We start from the raw sequence: 16,404 nt of genomic DNA on the forward strand, positions 1-16,404 counted from the left end.
CTGTAAACAACCCCACAAACAGAAAATGGACTAGAGCCACAATCACTGGCCTTCTTGCCAATAAATGGTGCGATAAAGTTAAAAGGAACCTGAACTGTGAGTTGCATTTTACAAGTTAGTCCTGACTCCTATTTGTTTTGCTACGGGTCAGTCTTTTCCCTTTGAGGACCTCAGTTTTTCCACCTGACAATGAGCACTTTGGACCAAAAAGCCCCAGCTGAACTTCCTGCTTCACATTCCCTGCTTTTAGACAGTTCGGATGGCTGGTGATCGTAATTACTAAGCTTGTGACTGGGACAGCAGCTGCAATCAGAGCTGTTTAATGCTATTTGATGTATGGTCCAGCAAGACATCTGGGACAGCAACGTTCATTCTAAACTCCTGGGACAAAAGCTAATCAAACCTCTCTCTTTAAAAACTGTCTTAGAAAAAATTCTCCCCAGGACTTCCCTGGTGGTCCAGAGGTTAAAATACCCCGCTCCCAATGCAGGGATCGGGTTCAGTCCCTGCTAAGAGAGCTAGACCCCACAAGCTGCAACGGAAGATCCTGCATGCGTGCTGAGACCCAGCACAGCCAAATAATAAATGAATATTAAAATTTTTTTCACAAATAATTCTCATTCTATGATGTACAGCTCTACTTATCAAGCACTAATAAAACAGAGCACCGTTTTCGCGCTTTCAGCTTGGTTTAGACCACTGAGGTGAATTTACACGTACAAGAGTGTGGCAGGCTGTTGGTAGTCAGCACCTGTGCGACATGAGTGCATCCCTCCACTGGAAAAACCTCGGCCCCTCCACAAACCGTCAACAGGGCTCAGCTTACGTCTTGCAAACAACTTCTGTCTGGGAATCCCTGCATAGTGTTATGCTGACCAGCACGGAGGAGCAGAGACTGTTTAGAATCTGAACGCCACAGGAAATGTGCTGTCTTAATGAAGAATCCCAGGGGCAGGAGCCTGGGGGGCTGCCGTCTATGGGGTCGCACAGAATCAGACACGAATGATGTGACCTCTTTGTGACCCTTATGGACTGTAGCCCACCAGGCTCCTCTAGCCATGGGATTCTCCAGGCAAGAATACTGGAGTGCGTTGCCATGCCCTCCTCCAGGGGATCTTCCCAACCCAGGGATTGAAACTGCATCTTTTCTATCTCTTGCATTGGCAGGCAGGTTCTTTGCCATTAGTGCCAACTGGGAAGCGCTGCATGAAATACACCCAGAAGCAAATTGTAGAAGCTCAGTTCAGCTCAGTTCAGTCACTCAGTTGTGTCCGACTCTTTGCGACCCCATGAATCGCAGCACGCCAGGCCTCCCTGTCCATCACCATCTCCCGGAGTTCACTCAGACTCACGTCCATCGAGTCCGTGATGCCATCCAGCCATCTCATCCTCGGTCATCCCCTTCTCCTCCCGCCCCCAATCCCTCCCAGCATCAGAGTCTTTTCCAATGAGTCAACTCTTCGCATGAGGTGGCCAAAGTACTGGAGCTTCAGCTTTAACATGATTCCTTCCAAAGGGCTGATCTCCTTTAGAATGGACTGGTTGGATGTCCTTGCAGTCCAAGGGACCCTCAAGAGTCTTCTCCAACACCACAGTTCAAAAGCATCAATTCTTCAGTGCTCAGCTTTCTTCACAGTCCAACTCTCACATCCATACATGACCACAGGAAAAACCATAGCCTTGACTAGACGGACCTTTGTTGGCTAAGTAATGTCGCTGCTTTTCAATATGCTATCTAGGTTGGTCATAAGTTTCCTTCCAAGGAGTAAGCATCTTTTAATTTCATGGCTGCAGTCACCATCTGCAATAATTTTGGAGCCCCCAAAGATAAAGTCTGACACTATTTCCACTGTTTCCCCATCTATTTCCCATGAAATGATGGGACCAGATGCCATGATTTTCATTTTCTGAATGTTGAGCTTTAAGCCAACTTTTTCACTCTCCTCTTTCACTTTCATCAAGAGGCTTTTTAGTTCCTCTTCACTTTCTGCCATAAGGGTGGTGTCATCTGCATATCTGAGGTTATTTATATTTCTCCTGGCAATCTTAATTCCAGCTTGTGCTTCTTCCAGCCCAGCATTTCTCATGATGTACTCTGCATAGAAGTTAAATAAGCAGGGTGACAATATACAGCCTTGACGCACTCCTTTTCCTATTTGGAACCAGTCTGTTGTTCCATGTCCAGTTCTAACTGTTGCTTCCTGACCTGCATACAGGTTTCTCAAGAGGCAGGTCAGGTGGTCTGGTATTCCCATCTCTTTCAGAATTTTCCACAGTTTGTTGTGATCCACACAATCAAAGGCTTTGGCATAGTCAATAAACCAGAAATCGATGTTTTTCTGGAACTCTCTTGCTTTTTCAGTGATCCAGGGGATGTTGGCAATTTGATCTCTGGTTCCTCTGCCTTTTCTAAAACCAGCTTGAACATCTGGAAGTTCACGGTTCCCATATTGCTGAAGCCTGGCTTGGAGAATTTTGAGCACTACTTTACTAGTGTGTGAGATGAGTGCAATTGTGTGGTAGTTTGAGCATTCTTTGGCATTGCCTTTCTTTGGGATTGGAATGAAAACTGACCTTTTCCAGTCCTGTGGCCACTGCTGAGTTTTCCACATTTGCTGGCATCTTGAGTGCAGCACTTTCACAGCATCATCTTTCAGGATTTGAAACAGCTCAACTGGAATTCCATCACCTCCACTAGCTTTGTTCATAGTGATGCTTCCTAAGGCCCACTTGGCTTCATATTCCAGGATGTCTGGCTCTAGGTGAGTGATCACATCATCATGATTATCTTGGTTGTGAAGTTCTTTTTTGTACAGTTCTTCTGTGTATTCTTGCCACCTCTTCTTAATGTCTTCTGCTTCTGTTAGGTCCCTACCATTTCTGTCCTTTATCGAGCCCATCTTTGCATGAAATGTTCCTTGGTATCTCTAGTTTTCTTGAAGAGATCTCTAGTCTTTCCCATTCTGTTCTTTTCCTCTATTTCTTTGCACTGATCACTATCGCTGAGGAAGGCTTTCTTATCTCTTCTTGCTATTCTTTGGAACTCTGCATTCAGATACTTACATCTTTCCTTTTCTCCTTTGCTTTTCACTTCTCTTGTTTTCACAGCTGTTTGTAAGGCCTCCTCAGACAGCCATTTTGCTTTTTTGCATTTTTCTTAAGGATAGTCTTGATTCCTATCTCCTGTACAATGTCACAAAGTTCATCAGGCACTCTATCAGATCTAGTCCCTTAAATCTGTTTCTCACTTCCACTGTATAGTCATAAGGGATTTGATTTAGGTCATACCTGAATGGTCTAGTGGTTTTCCCTACTTTCTTCAATTTGAGTCTGAATTTGGTAATAAGGAGTTCATGATCTGAGCCACAATGAGCTCCTGGTCTTGCTTTTTCTGACTGTATAGAGCTTCTCCATCTTTGGCTGCAAAGGATATAATCAATCTGATTTCGGTGTTGGCCATCTGGTGATGTCCATGTGTAGCGTCTTCTCTTGTGTTGTTGGAAGAGGATGTTTGTTATGACCAGTGTGTTCTCTTGCAGAACTCTATTAGCCTTTGCCCTGCTTTATTCTGTGTGCCAGGGCCAAATTTGCCTGTTACTCCAGGTGTTTCTTGACTTCCTACTTTTGCATTCCAGTCCCCTATAATGAAAAGGACATCTTTTTTTGGTGTTAGTTCTAGAAGGTCTCCTAGGTCTTCATAGAACTGTTCAGCTTCTTCAGCGTTACTGGTCGGGGCATAGACTTGGATTACTATGATATTGAATGGAAAAGAACAGAGATCATTCTGTCATTTTTGAGATTGCACTCAAGTATGGCATTTTGGACTCTCTTGTTGACCATGATGGCTACTCCATTTCTTCTGAGGGATTCCTGCCCACAGTAGTAGATATAATGGTCATCTGAATTAAATTCACCCATTCCTGTCCATCTTAGTTTGCTGATTTCTAGAATGTCAATGTTCATTCTTGCCATCTCCTGTTTGACCACTTCCAATTCACCTTGATTCATGGACCTAACATTCCAGGTTCCTATGCAATATTGCTCTTTACAGCATCGGACCTTGCTTCTATCACCAGTCCCATCCACTACTGGGTGTTGGTTTTGCTTTGGCTCCATCCCTTCATTCTTTCTGGAGTTATTTCTCCACTGATCTCCAGTAGCATATTGGGCACCTACTGTTGGGGAGTTCCTCTTTCAGTATCCTACCATTTTGCCTTTTCATGCTGTTCATGGGGTTCTCAGGGCAAGAATACTGAAGTGGTTTGCCATTCCCTTCTCCAGTGACCACATTCTGTCAGACCTCTCCACCATGACCCATCTGTCTTAGGTTGCCCCACCCGGCATGGCTTAGTTTCATTGAGTTAGACAAGGCTGTGGCCCGTGCGATCAGATTGGCTAGTTGGTTGTGATTGTGGTGTTAGTCTGTCTGCCCTCTGATGCCTCTCGCAACACCTACCGTCTCACCTGGGTTTCTCTTACCTTGGATGTGGGGTATCTCTTCACGTCCAGCAGCTTTGCTGCTCTAGCAAAGCGCAGCTGCTGCTCGTTACCTTGGACATGGGGCAGCTCCTCTTGGCTGCCGCCCCTGACCTTGGATGTGGGGTAGCTCCTCTCCAAGTTCATGTAACAGAATTGATTTCCTCTCCACAATAGAATCAGGAAAACTTACTTCTACTTTGAGACAGCAGGAGAGCTAACGTCTCTGAAGTTTTAAGGCTCTTCTAAAGAGTTCACGTGATTGGGTCAAGCTAATCCAGGAACATGCCACTTTTGATCAACTCAAAAGCAACTGGTGAGTAACCTACTCACAGGAGGGATAGCCCATCCTATACACAGGTCCCACCTGGAACTCAAGAGGAGGGCGTCATACAGGGGCATGGGTCACTCGGGGTTATCTTAGAATTCTGCTGACCACGATAGATAAAGAAAGGCTGTTTTTCTCCATCCTTGGTACCTCAAAGGGCATCCCCTCTTGGTCCAGATTGGAGAATAGTTCACAGTGCAGAGGTCCTGGAGACTGCCAGATGTTACTCCGTGATCTGATGAGAGGACCCTTCCCTGGGCCTCTGAAGAAAGTCAGGGTTTCAGACTCCTCTGTCAGCGCGGGCACACCGCTCTTATCTTGAGACCTGCTCAGCTCCTCCTGACTGCTGAGCAGAATGTGAGATCGTGAGGGTTAGGGAATGGTAGGAGGGAGCACGCAGGCACTAGGAGAGGCAGGGAAAGTATTACTCCCAAGGATTAGGGGCTCCACTGGGAGAAGATGGGCATTAAAGCCCCAAGACATGTTCCTTAATTTCCTTACCCAAAAGCCCAGGTGTAGATCTGGTCTGCCTGAAGTCAAACGGCAAATCAGTAATCGTCTGGTGAGAGCATTTTCTGCTCCTTTCCTACAGCACTCTGCTCATCTTTACTTCCTTTTGGGGCTTCCACGCTGCACCTCAACCTTCAACCCCACAGCGTTTCCTCATAGAAGAGAGACTGACTAATTATGTCAAGTTTGTGAGTGAACTTTTGCATTTTAAGACCCTAGAAGGCAGTGTTTCTCAGCAATTTCTAACGATTTCGTGATTTTGTTACGTGAAGCATTTCATTTTCATGAAGTGAAGCGTCTGCACACGGGAACAGACTCTTTGTTGCGCTCTTATCGTGACATCTGAGCCTGGGCTTCCTTCTGCTCCTTGAGTCATTTCACAGTGGGAAGCGTTGCCCCCACTAACCCGCTGGGGACAGAGCTGGGGAGTGTGCACCCCGGGGGGCAGTGGCTTTGTCCCATTCTGGTCCCCCTCCCTCCCCCTCAAACACTCCAGCTCACACTGAGTTTGTGGCAGAAGGACCAGCATTTGCCTTAGCTTCCGATGATTCCTGCCATCCTGGGTCAGTAGGCTTTCGCAGCGCTGTGGTCACGGCAAGCAGATCAGGGATTTGGGTGTGTTGCTGCCATAGCGTGAGCACCATCCTGGCTTGGAAGAGGCGCTCTGCGTTCTCCAGCGATGCTCCTCTTTACCCAGCGTGTTGGGCATCACCGTCCATGTGTAACATGGGTCCACCTGGAAGCCCACAGCAGCAGCGGCTGCATCTCATGCCAAAGCCATCACCAGAGGTTCTTCTCCACTCTAGCCTGATCTAAGCAATACTTGAGAGACTCAACTTGTTATACAGCGAGCCCGTATCTCCAAACTGACCGAGAGAGCAAGTCCACCACAGTAATGCAAAGGCAAGAAGGGAGTTTATTTCTAGCACGCTAGGGCCCAAGTCTCTTCCAGCACAGTGGAATCCGACAAGAGCCCTGAACAAAGGAGTATGGTGGCTTATACAAAGGCAGCTCTTTGTCTCAGTTATAGGAGTAGCTGGCGTTACATGATTGGCCAGGCAGGATGAGCGCATGTCCTGTCTCTTTCTGGTTGGTGTGTATGGGAAGTCTTCCTAATTTGGTCAAGGAATGTTCTGTTAAGGCAACATAATTCAGGTCCTGGGCTTAGTGTACCTCGCTGAGCTTGTCATAGCTGGGATTTGGCCCCTAACAAACTAAATAGACCTCAAGACTGAATTCAGAGAAGAAAGCATTGGCTCTACTAATGATGAGACTGTGTAGATAGGAAAGAGAAGCCCTGAGGTTATTTGGTTGACTCACCTATGGCGTTTCTGTTGTTTCCACAGGGTGTGTTCATTCTGCCATCAAATCCTCACACAATGGAGACAGCATCTCCTACACCGTTGACAAGAGGTTTGACGCCACCAACAGAGCAACAGGAAAGTGTTTCAGAAAACCTATCCCCGTGGTAACGGAAGAACCACACTTGGAGCGTACCAGGATCTTGTAATCTTATATATATAAGAATCATGTTCTTATTTTTTCCAAGAACTCAAAACTGATCTAACTAGCTCTTTATAAACAATAGGAGACAGTAAATAAAATAACCATGCGTTTAATGAGTCAATGTCACTGCCTCTTTTCTCAGATATATATGTGTATTTTTCTTATATTTTTATCCATTCATCTGGGTGGATACTTAGCTTGTTTCCATACATTAGCTTTGTGAATTATGCTTTAATAAACATGGAAATGAAGATGTCTCTTTGAGATTGTGTTCCTTTTTCTTTGAATATATAGATCATTCTTGAACAACACAGGATGCTTTGAACTGTGGTGCTGGAGAAGACTCTTGAGAGTCCCTTGGACAGCAAAGAGATCAAAGCATAAAACGCTAAAGGAAATCAACCTTGAATATTCATCGGAAGGACTGATGCTGAAGCTCCAATACTTTGGCTTCCTGATGTGAAGAGCCACCTCACTGGAAAAAGTCCTAATACTGGGGGAAATTGAGAGCAGGAGGAGAAGGGGACAACAGAGGATGAGATGTTTGGATGGCATCCCTGACTCAATGGGCATGAGTTTGAGCAGACTCCTAGAGACAGTGGAGGACAGAGAAGCCTGGCGTGCTGCAGTCCATGGGGCGGCAAAGAGTCAGACACGACTTACCGCTGAAGAGCGGCCATGTGGAAAGGATGAGAAAACACGGACCCCTTGGAACAGTGCCTGGCAGGCGTTTCACCGAGCTCTCGTCGCCCTTCCCTCCCCTTCCGCCATGTTTGCTGCCTTGTTCCTAGATGGCAAACCTAGTTCCCTGCTTCCGCCGCCTGACTCCTTCATTTTCTCCAAAGAACTTAGCCCTCTCCACTATGCCCTAACCAGCCCCACTCAAGGGAGTTTCTGGTATAACTCCTGCAAGACCAAGCAAAGGAAAAGCAGTACAGTGAGCCCCCTACACACGAACCTTCACATCGCGGACCTGTACAAGGTGAGCACATGTGTTCACACGTCCAGTCACGAAGTCAGTTCTGTTGGAGGAGGCACCGTTGGTTTACGAGGCTCAGGACCTGAACGTAGAGTGGTGCACGAAGGCTGCCGCAGCCACGCCGAATGCAATCGCGTTATCTAAGACAGGGAAGAGAGACCCCCGCAGCCCTGGATAGTTCTTCTCAAGAGGTAGACATGGAATTGCATCCCGCGAGGAACCAGGACACGTGCCGTCAAGGTCAGGCGTGAACACGCTTGCAGCTCGCCCCCCGACTCCTGCTGCTGCCCACCCTTCAGCTCTGCCTTCTCCCCCCTCGTCTCCCTCCTGCGTCAGTGACGCTTCCCGCCGGTTCGCTGGATGCCAGCCCCCGCGTGCCAGCTGTAGTTTTCTGTACTGTTGTAATTTCCAAGGTACTCTATGGCAAGGTTAAACGTTTTATTTCTGTGTTTGTTTTCCATGTATTGTTTGTGAGAAAAGTATTATAAATTCATTACCATACAGTAGTATATATCAGGATCTTCCCCGATAGCTTAGCTGGTGAAGAATCTACCTGCAATGCGGGAGACCCTGGTTCGGTTCCTGGGTTGGGAAGATCCCCTGGAGAAGGGAAACACTACCCACTCCAGTACTCTGGCCTGGAGAATCCCATGGACTAGTCCGTGGGGTCACAAAGAGTCAGACAGGACTGAGCGACGTCCACTCTCGCTTTCTGTCACCGCACTACGCAGCCGACTGTGTTTTGGGTGCCAAGGCTCACCTCGTTGGACTTGTGAACAAATTGTACTCCTGAGAGTGCTCTCGGAACGGAGCTCATCCATAGGGGAGTTCCTGTATATGCTGGGAAGTGTGCGTCTTGGTTCTTTTCATCTTGTTTAGGCGCTAAGTCATGTCCACCAGGCTCCTCTGTCCATGGATTTCCCAGGCAGGAATACTGGCGTGGGTTGCCATTTCCTTCTCCAGGGGATCTTCCCCACCCGGAATTGAACCCATGTCTCCTGCATTGGCAGGTGGATTCTTTACCACTGAGCCACTGAGGAAGCCGCTTTCGATCTTAGATAACAATAAATGTTCCGTCTGCTTTCTGACAGCCGCATGAACACATTTGTGTCATGCACACGGGCATACATGCACACACACACACACACACACACAGTACCATCACAAATCAGGGTGCAGGTGGAACAATACACTGATCTAAGAGGCCCCACCCATTGAGTTTTGCAACTACGGCCCAGCAGATGGCAGCAAAGGAAGGGCCGTTTTCTCTGATCCAGCCCGGGAAGGCACTGTGAAGCTGGGGACTGATCGTCCATCCGGGGGCGGGGACTTGAGCAGGAAGGACGCTCTGTCCAGTTCACTTGAGACCCAGAGACAGCAGATAGCACAGCGTCATGCCAAAGACAGGCAGTGGGAAGGGTGTGCCCCGGGAACAGGCCATTTTCCGATTAGACTTTTCTGGAGCAGTATTTTATTATCAGTATTTAGAATTGCTTACACATAAATGATAAAGGGTAGATGACAGTTCAGTCATTGTTTGAAAGCTTCTCCAGACCGTGTTCTTCCAGGTGGCACCTGGACAGGCCACCTCCATCACCCCGTTCTTGCCACTGACAATCACCCCCAATTTACAACATGAATTTATGCATTCACCCAAGAAAAAACTACAAAAGAATAGCCAGGTGGTTTTCTCAACTTGCTCAGAAAATAAATTTGAAGACTGAGAAAGAACCAAGAGAATGTCATAACAGTCTATAATTTGAAAGGGCTTCCCACGTGGAGCTAGTGGTAAAGAACCCGCCTGCCAAATGAGGAGAGACAGGAGACCAGGTTGGATCCCTGGGTCGGGAAGATCCCCTGGAGGAGGGCATGGCAGCCCACTCCAGTGTTCTTGCCTGCAGAATCCCATGGACAGAGGAGCCTGGCGGGCCGCAGTCCATGGGGCCGCAGAGTCAGACACCACTGAAGCGACTTAGCACACACACACACATATCATTTGAAAACTTTGCTGCAGAATTCCATTGGAAGAAACTTACTGGAGTTCTGTGGGGCTTTACCCCTCCTCAAGGCTAAGCTCAGTGAGACAGGCTGCAGTGGGACCACGATCGTCACCGTAGACTTGAGTCTAGCCCACTGGGAAGAACCAAAACCGGCCCCGGCCGGGGCTTCTAACTCTGATGGCCAACGTCTGTTCCTATCGCTACAGGACCCATTGCCACAGCCTCAGAGGTTTGAAACAGCACAAGAAACTGGCTGTGGCTTGGCAGGCTCCTATGTGTCTAGGTCTCACAAGGCTGCAGACAAGGTGTTGGCAAGGTTTCGATCTCAACTGAGGCTCGGCTGGAGACGGATTCATGCTCAAGCTTCCTCTGTTGTTGACAGAATCCAATTCCTTGTAGCTCTAGGACCAAGGGCCCCGTGTTCCTGCTGGGTGTTAGCTGGTGGTCTATGCAGGCTGTTGGCGAAGGCCGCCCTCAACACCTAAAGGCTTCCCCAGTTCCCTGCTATGTGGAGGTCCCCAGCATGGCTGCCTGCTTCCTCAGAGCTGGCCGTGGAGAGAAAGCGACCCCAGAGGGCTCCTCTTGGGGTTCAGGGGTTAAGAAACTGCGTACTAATGCAGGTGACTGGGTCGGACCCCTGGTCTGGAAAGTTCCAGACGCCATAGGGCAACTGAGCCCCCAAGCCGCGGCAACTGCAACAGGAGACTTTAGCACAGTGAGAAGACGGAGAGCCGCAACGAGTGAGGATCCCCATCAGCTGCCACGAGCGGAGGCTGGGGCACAGCCACGAAGACTCGGCACACTCAAAGATAAACTAAGAAATAAAGATAACTTTAAAACTATTAATTAAATAATTATTTAAGAATAATAAAGGATTAAAAAATAAAAATAAACCAGGAAGGCAGGTACTGCAGTGCTCTGTACTATCACAAGGCACTCCCACGCGCGCATCTCGCCCACGCGCGCATCTCGACCCCTTCGCCATGCTGTACTTACTCAGAGCAAGTCACGGGTCTTGCGGTCCATAGTCAAGGGGAAGCTTTCACCAAAGGGCCCGAACGCCCAGAGGCAGGAGTCGTCAGAGCCACCCCAGGGGCTGTCTGCCTCCACTGAGCAGGAGAGGAAGGTCGTCGTGGGAGAGCCTCCCGCTACAGGTAAGCCACTGGAGAGAGACAGCACCTGGGTGGTCTTAGACCTTGCCTCAAAAGGACATCAGGAGGAGAAGACCTCGAAGAGAAGGAGCCTGGAAAAGGCTGATGGACACTCAGGGTGGGGTGTGGGAGGAGTTGTGAGCTCTGAGTACGTGGATTAGAATAAAAGGAATCTCAGCAGCGGAGCCACGAAGCCACCAGCTCTACCAGCTGGACAGCGAGCTGGGGAAGCAGCAGCCCAGGAGACATTTCCTGCCCCCAGCTGTCCTCCTCCCACCCTGCCCTCTGCAAGGACCGGAAAGTCCTCTCAGCAAGCTAGAGACGATGCTTAAAAACAAAACCACGCTCTCCTCCTCCTCTGATGGGACTGCTGTCTCAAGCAGCTCCAACTTCCCTGTAAATAGCCGAGCTTCTATTCTTGCATAAGATAGTACATTTTAATGCTGAAGTGACAAGAATTCTCCACTTGCTGACAGTAACTTATCTTAGATTTTAAACAGAAAGCTGAAGGGAACTACCACACTGAGGGTGTTTATGAAGGACAGTTGTAGGGAAAGAATGAGGTTGTTTTCTTTGGATTTTGTGAGCCCAGCTTATTGAATTATAAGTTGCAAAGATTCTGAAAACCTAAATAGGAGAGAAAGCAGTATATTATTTTTCTGTTCTTCATATTGCCTATATTCATGCTTTAGGAATTCAGCTATTAAATTCCTTAACACTGTGTGATACTCCTTAAAAATAAAATGGGATTTTTCAAGGGTTCTGTCTTAGAAAAAGTGTTCTACCCCTAAATTCCATACTTAAAGAGCCATAATTTTGAACCAGTTATAATATTATTTACTTACTTTAAGTAACCCATTTTCTCTATTTAAATACATACATTTAAAAATAAACCAAATACCACCATGGCACATTTTTATGCAGTTTTTTTTTTTTAACAATAAAAGGTAACCACAAATAAATGTAATTTAAATGAAAAAATCATTGTATTTTAAGTAAATAAATATCTGTAGCACTACACCTAGCTGACAAATGACAAGAATAAATGTGATTATAATTGGTTAGAGGTGAAGTGATTTTGTCTGAATATTACTTACTTAAAATGAAGGTGACATTTCATAACAATGTCTTTAAAAATTTGCCCACTTTTCCTTGGTGGCTCAGATGGTGAAAAAAAAAAAAAAAAAAAAATTGGCCTGCAGTGCAGGAGACCCTTAATCAATACTGAAAATCTCAAATCACACGTGGAATCAGAAGCCTCAAAACATTTTAATCCTGTTATCTAATAAGATTTGACATGTGTGTTAAAAAGTCAAATAAATATCACTACAGGGCACCCACAATAAAGAAATAGATGAAGCTGAGTTTGTGTGTTTATACACGTGCCCAGAGAGGAAACAAACCAGAGAGGAAATTCATTACTCAGCGAAGGGGAAGTCAGGAGTTTGTCAACTGGGCCTAAGAAGGACATTTCATCCTGTTTATGCAGAGGTGGCTGGATGGCATCACTGACTCGATGGATGTGAGTCTGAGTGAACTCCGGGAGTTGGTGATGGACAGGGAGGCCTGGCGTGCTGCAATTCATGGGGTCGCAAGGAGTTGGACACGACTGAGCGACTGAACTGAACTGATGCCGGGTAAAGAGGCTGAAGAGTAAAACTATGGTGGGAAATGCGAGTCCCCTAGAACAAGTCCTGTTGTGCATAGTTGATCATCATTTATCGGCTTCAGGAGGTTGAATCAGTTGTAATGAGACATACTCAGCTTTATTTCCTAGAGATATTTACCTTTTATACTCAAAATTAATTGCTAGCCAAAATGATGGGAAACACTGACAAACAAATTTTGGGCTTTAAAAAACCATTAAAATCTGACATAACACAGGTGTCGTATATTTAAAAATGAAAGATAAAATTCTTCCAAGTGTATTTTAATAATTATCTGCAAAGTGATGGCAAAAGGGCCCCATATCTATTCACTGCTACTAGCTTGTTTAAGAAAATACTTAGGAAGTAGACTTATTAAGTCTTCAATGTTTCATTTCATAACTTTTCACATTTTCAACTAAATCTTCAAAGGCAGGTGATTTTGTCAGTTTCAGTCCATTGATGCACCCAGTCATTCTCAAATGCCACAGACAGTGTGCTATTAACAAGAGGTGTAGGTTTCCCACACCTCTGGACACTGGGAGGTGCAAGGTCAGGGTGCCGGCAGGCTTGGTGTCTGGAGAGAGCTCTCCTCTGGGTTTGCAGGTGCCAGCTTCTTGAGTCTTCCGACGGCAGAGAGATAGAGGGTTCTGGCCTCTTCTTGTTTATAAGGACACTAATCGCTTTGTTTAAAACCGATGGCCTTCCAAAACTTCCACCTCCTAATACCATATAAATTGGGGGAGCACAAACATTCAATTTGTAGAACACAGCCTGGCACAGAAAAGGCACTCAAAAACAGTGAGTTGCATGAAAAGCAAGGTCCATTATTTCTCCATTTGGAAATTTCTTGGAAGGGTTACTGTGTCCCTACACCTCTTCAGGAAGATTTTCTGTGAAGTTCCATGGCCTGACAGAGCTGCTGAGAGAGGTGTGAAGTGAGACTCCAGCTTCCGTGGTTTTCCCGCCACCGTTCTGTCCGGCCTCGAGTGGACAAAGATACAGGTGCTCAGCCTTGTCGCCATCGGGGGCAATCTCACCCTTTGTCCATTTTGCACCAGTGGATGCACAGTCCCAGAGGCTGTGTTGATCCAGGCCATTACCAAATAACAATTTGTTCACATCTCACTCGGAAGGAAAGTTTTCACAAAAGAACTGAGTTCAGCTGTCCAAGTCAAGATATACACGCTACTGTATTTAAGACAGATAGCCAACAAGGACCTCCACAGGGAGCTCTACTGAATACTCTGTAGTGGCCTAAATGAGAAAAGAATCAGAGAGAACAGGTGTGTGCCTGGGTGTCACTGAGGCACTTTGCTGTTCACCTGACACTAACAAACATTGTTAATCAACCATACGTCAACATAAAATAAAAATTAAAAAAGAAATACAGTGCCTAATAAAGATATACATGTAAGAAAGAGGATCGGGAAAGCAAGTTCCCAGCAGTGAGGGCACAGCAGACTAGTTAGAGTTTGGCCCCTGACATCTGATCACCTGAACTCAAATTTAGACTCCACAAACTGCCGCACACCTGGTAGTAAGTTACGTATCTGATATAACTTAGGCTAATAGTCAGGAGAAAAAAAATCTCCCAATGTGAGGCTGGGGTAAAGATCCTTTCAGCTTTCCTTCTGCCGTCATGATGTGAGATTCTAAGCAGCAGCAGAGGAAAACCCATGAGGAGCGTCAATATCCGGGCTTCCCAGGCGGTGCGACCGGTAAAGAGCCCGTCTGCCAACGCAGGAGACGTAAGAGACTCAAGTTCAGTCCCTGGGTGGGGAAGATCCCCTGGATAAGGCCTGGCACCCCACTCCAGTCTTCTTGCCTAGAGAATCCCACGGACAGAGGAGCCTGCTGGGCTAGAATCCATGGGGTCGCAGAGTGTCGGACAAGACTGAAACGACTTAGCACACACCCAGAGACAGTAACCGAAGTCAGACTGCAAAGAGGTCAGTGAACTATGCCCCGAGGAATCACTCCTGGACAGTAGGCTCTGCATTCCCTATTTCTAGAGAGAAAACAAATCTCAGTCACCTACGTTCAAGGTCAGTAGAAGTCTGAGATGCACGGCAGCTTTACTAGGTTCACTGCCGGTTAGAGGGAGGGGGTGAGTGGGAAACTGGTAAATCCCTAGGCAGTCAGCTCAGTTGCTCAGTCGTGTCCAGCCCTAGGCTGCAAGCTTAGAGCAAACTTAACACCAGGAGGTGCTTGCCAGCGCAGAGCACCAGGAAACGTTGAAAGGACTGAGTATGTCCCAGTCAATGCAGAAGAGAATCAGAGAGTAAGTATGAAAAAAAAAATTCCCCATAGAGACCAGAGATCAATCTAGGGATAAAATACGCTTTTCTACAAAGGGGGTGGGACAAGATACTGGACACGGAACACAGATTTTTCTCAGTGTTACTCTATGTCGGATTCGATGCTGGGCACTTTACATGTGACTTTACAGGACTTCCCTGGCAGTCTAAAGCTTAGGAGTCTACCTACCAAAGCAGTGGGCCTGGATTCGATTCCTGGTCGGGAAAGATTCCACCTGCCACGGAGCAGCTAAGCCTGTGAGCCACAACCGCCACTCCAGAGCCCACAGACCGCGACTAGAGATGCCGCAACAAGAGAGCCCCGCGAGCTGCCTCCAGAAACAGCTTGCGCCCACAGCTTGCGCTCAGCGCAGCCGGAGACAACAGACAGACGAAGGGGTGAACGTGGCTTTATGGACGGCAATCGTACAAGCCCTGGAGACTCTGTACTCTCATTTAATATATGAGGAAACTGACGAGATAGTCAACTGACCTTCCTATAAACTCCTACTTAGACCCGAAGGAGGATGAGAGTATCCCAGATGACTGAGATTCTTCTTTGGCAAATCACTCAAAGCAGATCACAGACCTGGAGAGAGGCCTGGGCCGTGAGGGTTTTCTTAGATGAAGAGGACACGGGTCATGGGGATGAAGACCACGCTGACAAAATGGCAGACTGTCACCAAAGCCAAGACTTGTTCTTCTTCACCAGCCTGACCTGGGATCTAGGCTGAGTTCCCTCAGCAGTATCACCTGCTTTGGAGTGATTTTAAAAAATGGACTAAAGTGATTAAAAAATTGGACTAAAATTTTCCCCAAGCATTGTACAAGTTTCCTACAGCCCTCCTGGCTGAGACCTCTTCCTCTCTCGGGCACAGCCTTGTCAGCCCTGGGGAAGTTGAAAAGCGTGAAGCATGTCCCCCTTTCAGCTGTGGTCACCGGCTGCGTGTCCCAGAGTCACCCTAACCTCTCCCTTCCTGTTCTCCAAGCAGCCTTAAAAGGAGGTGAAAGCGGCAACAATGTCCCCAGCAAGGCACGTGTGTCCGTCTCTCAGTCGTGTCCGACTCTGGGACCCCATGGGCTGCAGCCCCCCAGGCTCCTCTGTCCATGGGAATCTCCAGGTAAGAAGACTGGAGCAGCTTGCCATGCCCTCCTCCAGGGGATCTTCCCAACCTGGGGATCAAACCCAGGTGCCCACATTGCGAGTGGATTCTTTACCCACTGAGCAACCGGGGACGCCGCTGGCAATGCACACCTCCTGGAAAATGAGCTTGCTTTCAGCCCTGATGGCTTTGTCTTTGACTCCAGTCTACTGACCTGCTTCCTGAGATGTGCCTGCACTTTTCTGAGCCTGAACTTAGGAAGATATGAAGCCAGGAAATGAAGAGACAGCCAGAGGAAGCAACAAGTGGGCAGTGAGAGATGCCGTAGGTCACTTTCACTTTGCCAGCAGCCAGGACAATGGGGAAATATATCAGTTCTCCCAAGTTCAAAGTTAATATCGTTAT

General features: G+C 47.3%; 2 long non-coding RNA genes across 3 annotated transcripts in view; one reads left to right on the forward strand and one right to left on the reverse strand.

Moving 5' to 3' along the window:
* Positions 1 to 11,310, reverse strand: part of LOC138420109 (uncharacterized) — a 27,341-nt gene extending 16,031 nt beyond the window's left edge. The window contains exon 1 of one of the 2 annotated variants that reach the window (XR_011249190.1): positions 10,796 to 11,310. This is a non-coding gene — a long non-coding RNA (uncharacterized lncRNA). The remainder of the gene's footprint in view (positions 1 to 10,795) is intronic. The other variant, XR_011445955.1, reaches the window with a different exon arrangement.
* On the forward strand, positions 10,824 to 13,984 carry LOC138420110 (uncharacterized). Its single transcript, XR_011249191.1, has 2 exons — positions 10,824 to 10,953; positions 12,440 to 13,984. It is a non-coding gene; the product is annotated as an uncharacterized lncRNA (long non-coding RNA).
* Positions 13,985 to 16,404: the final 2,420 nt, after the last annotated feature.

Source organism: Ovis canadensis, chromosome 15, assembly GCF_042477335.2.
Source record: "Ovis canadensis isolate MfBH-ARS-UI-01 breed Bighorn chromosome 15, ARS-UI_OviCan_v2, whole genome shotgun sequence".
NCBI classification, from domain to species: Eukaryota; Metazoa; Chordata; class Mammalia; order Artiodactyla; family Bovidae; genus Ovis; species Ovis canadensis.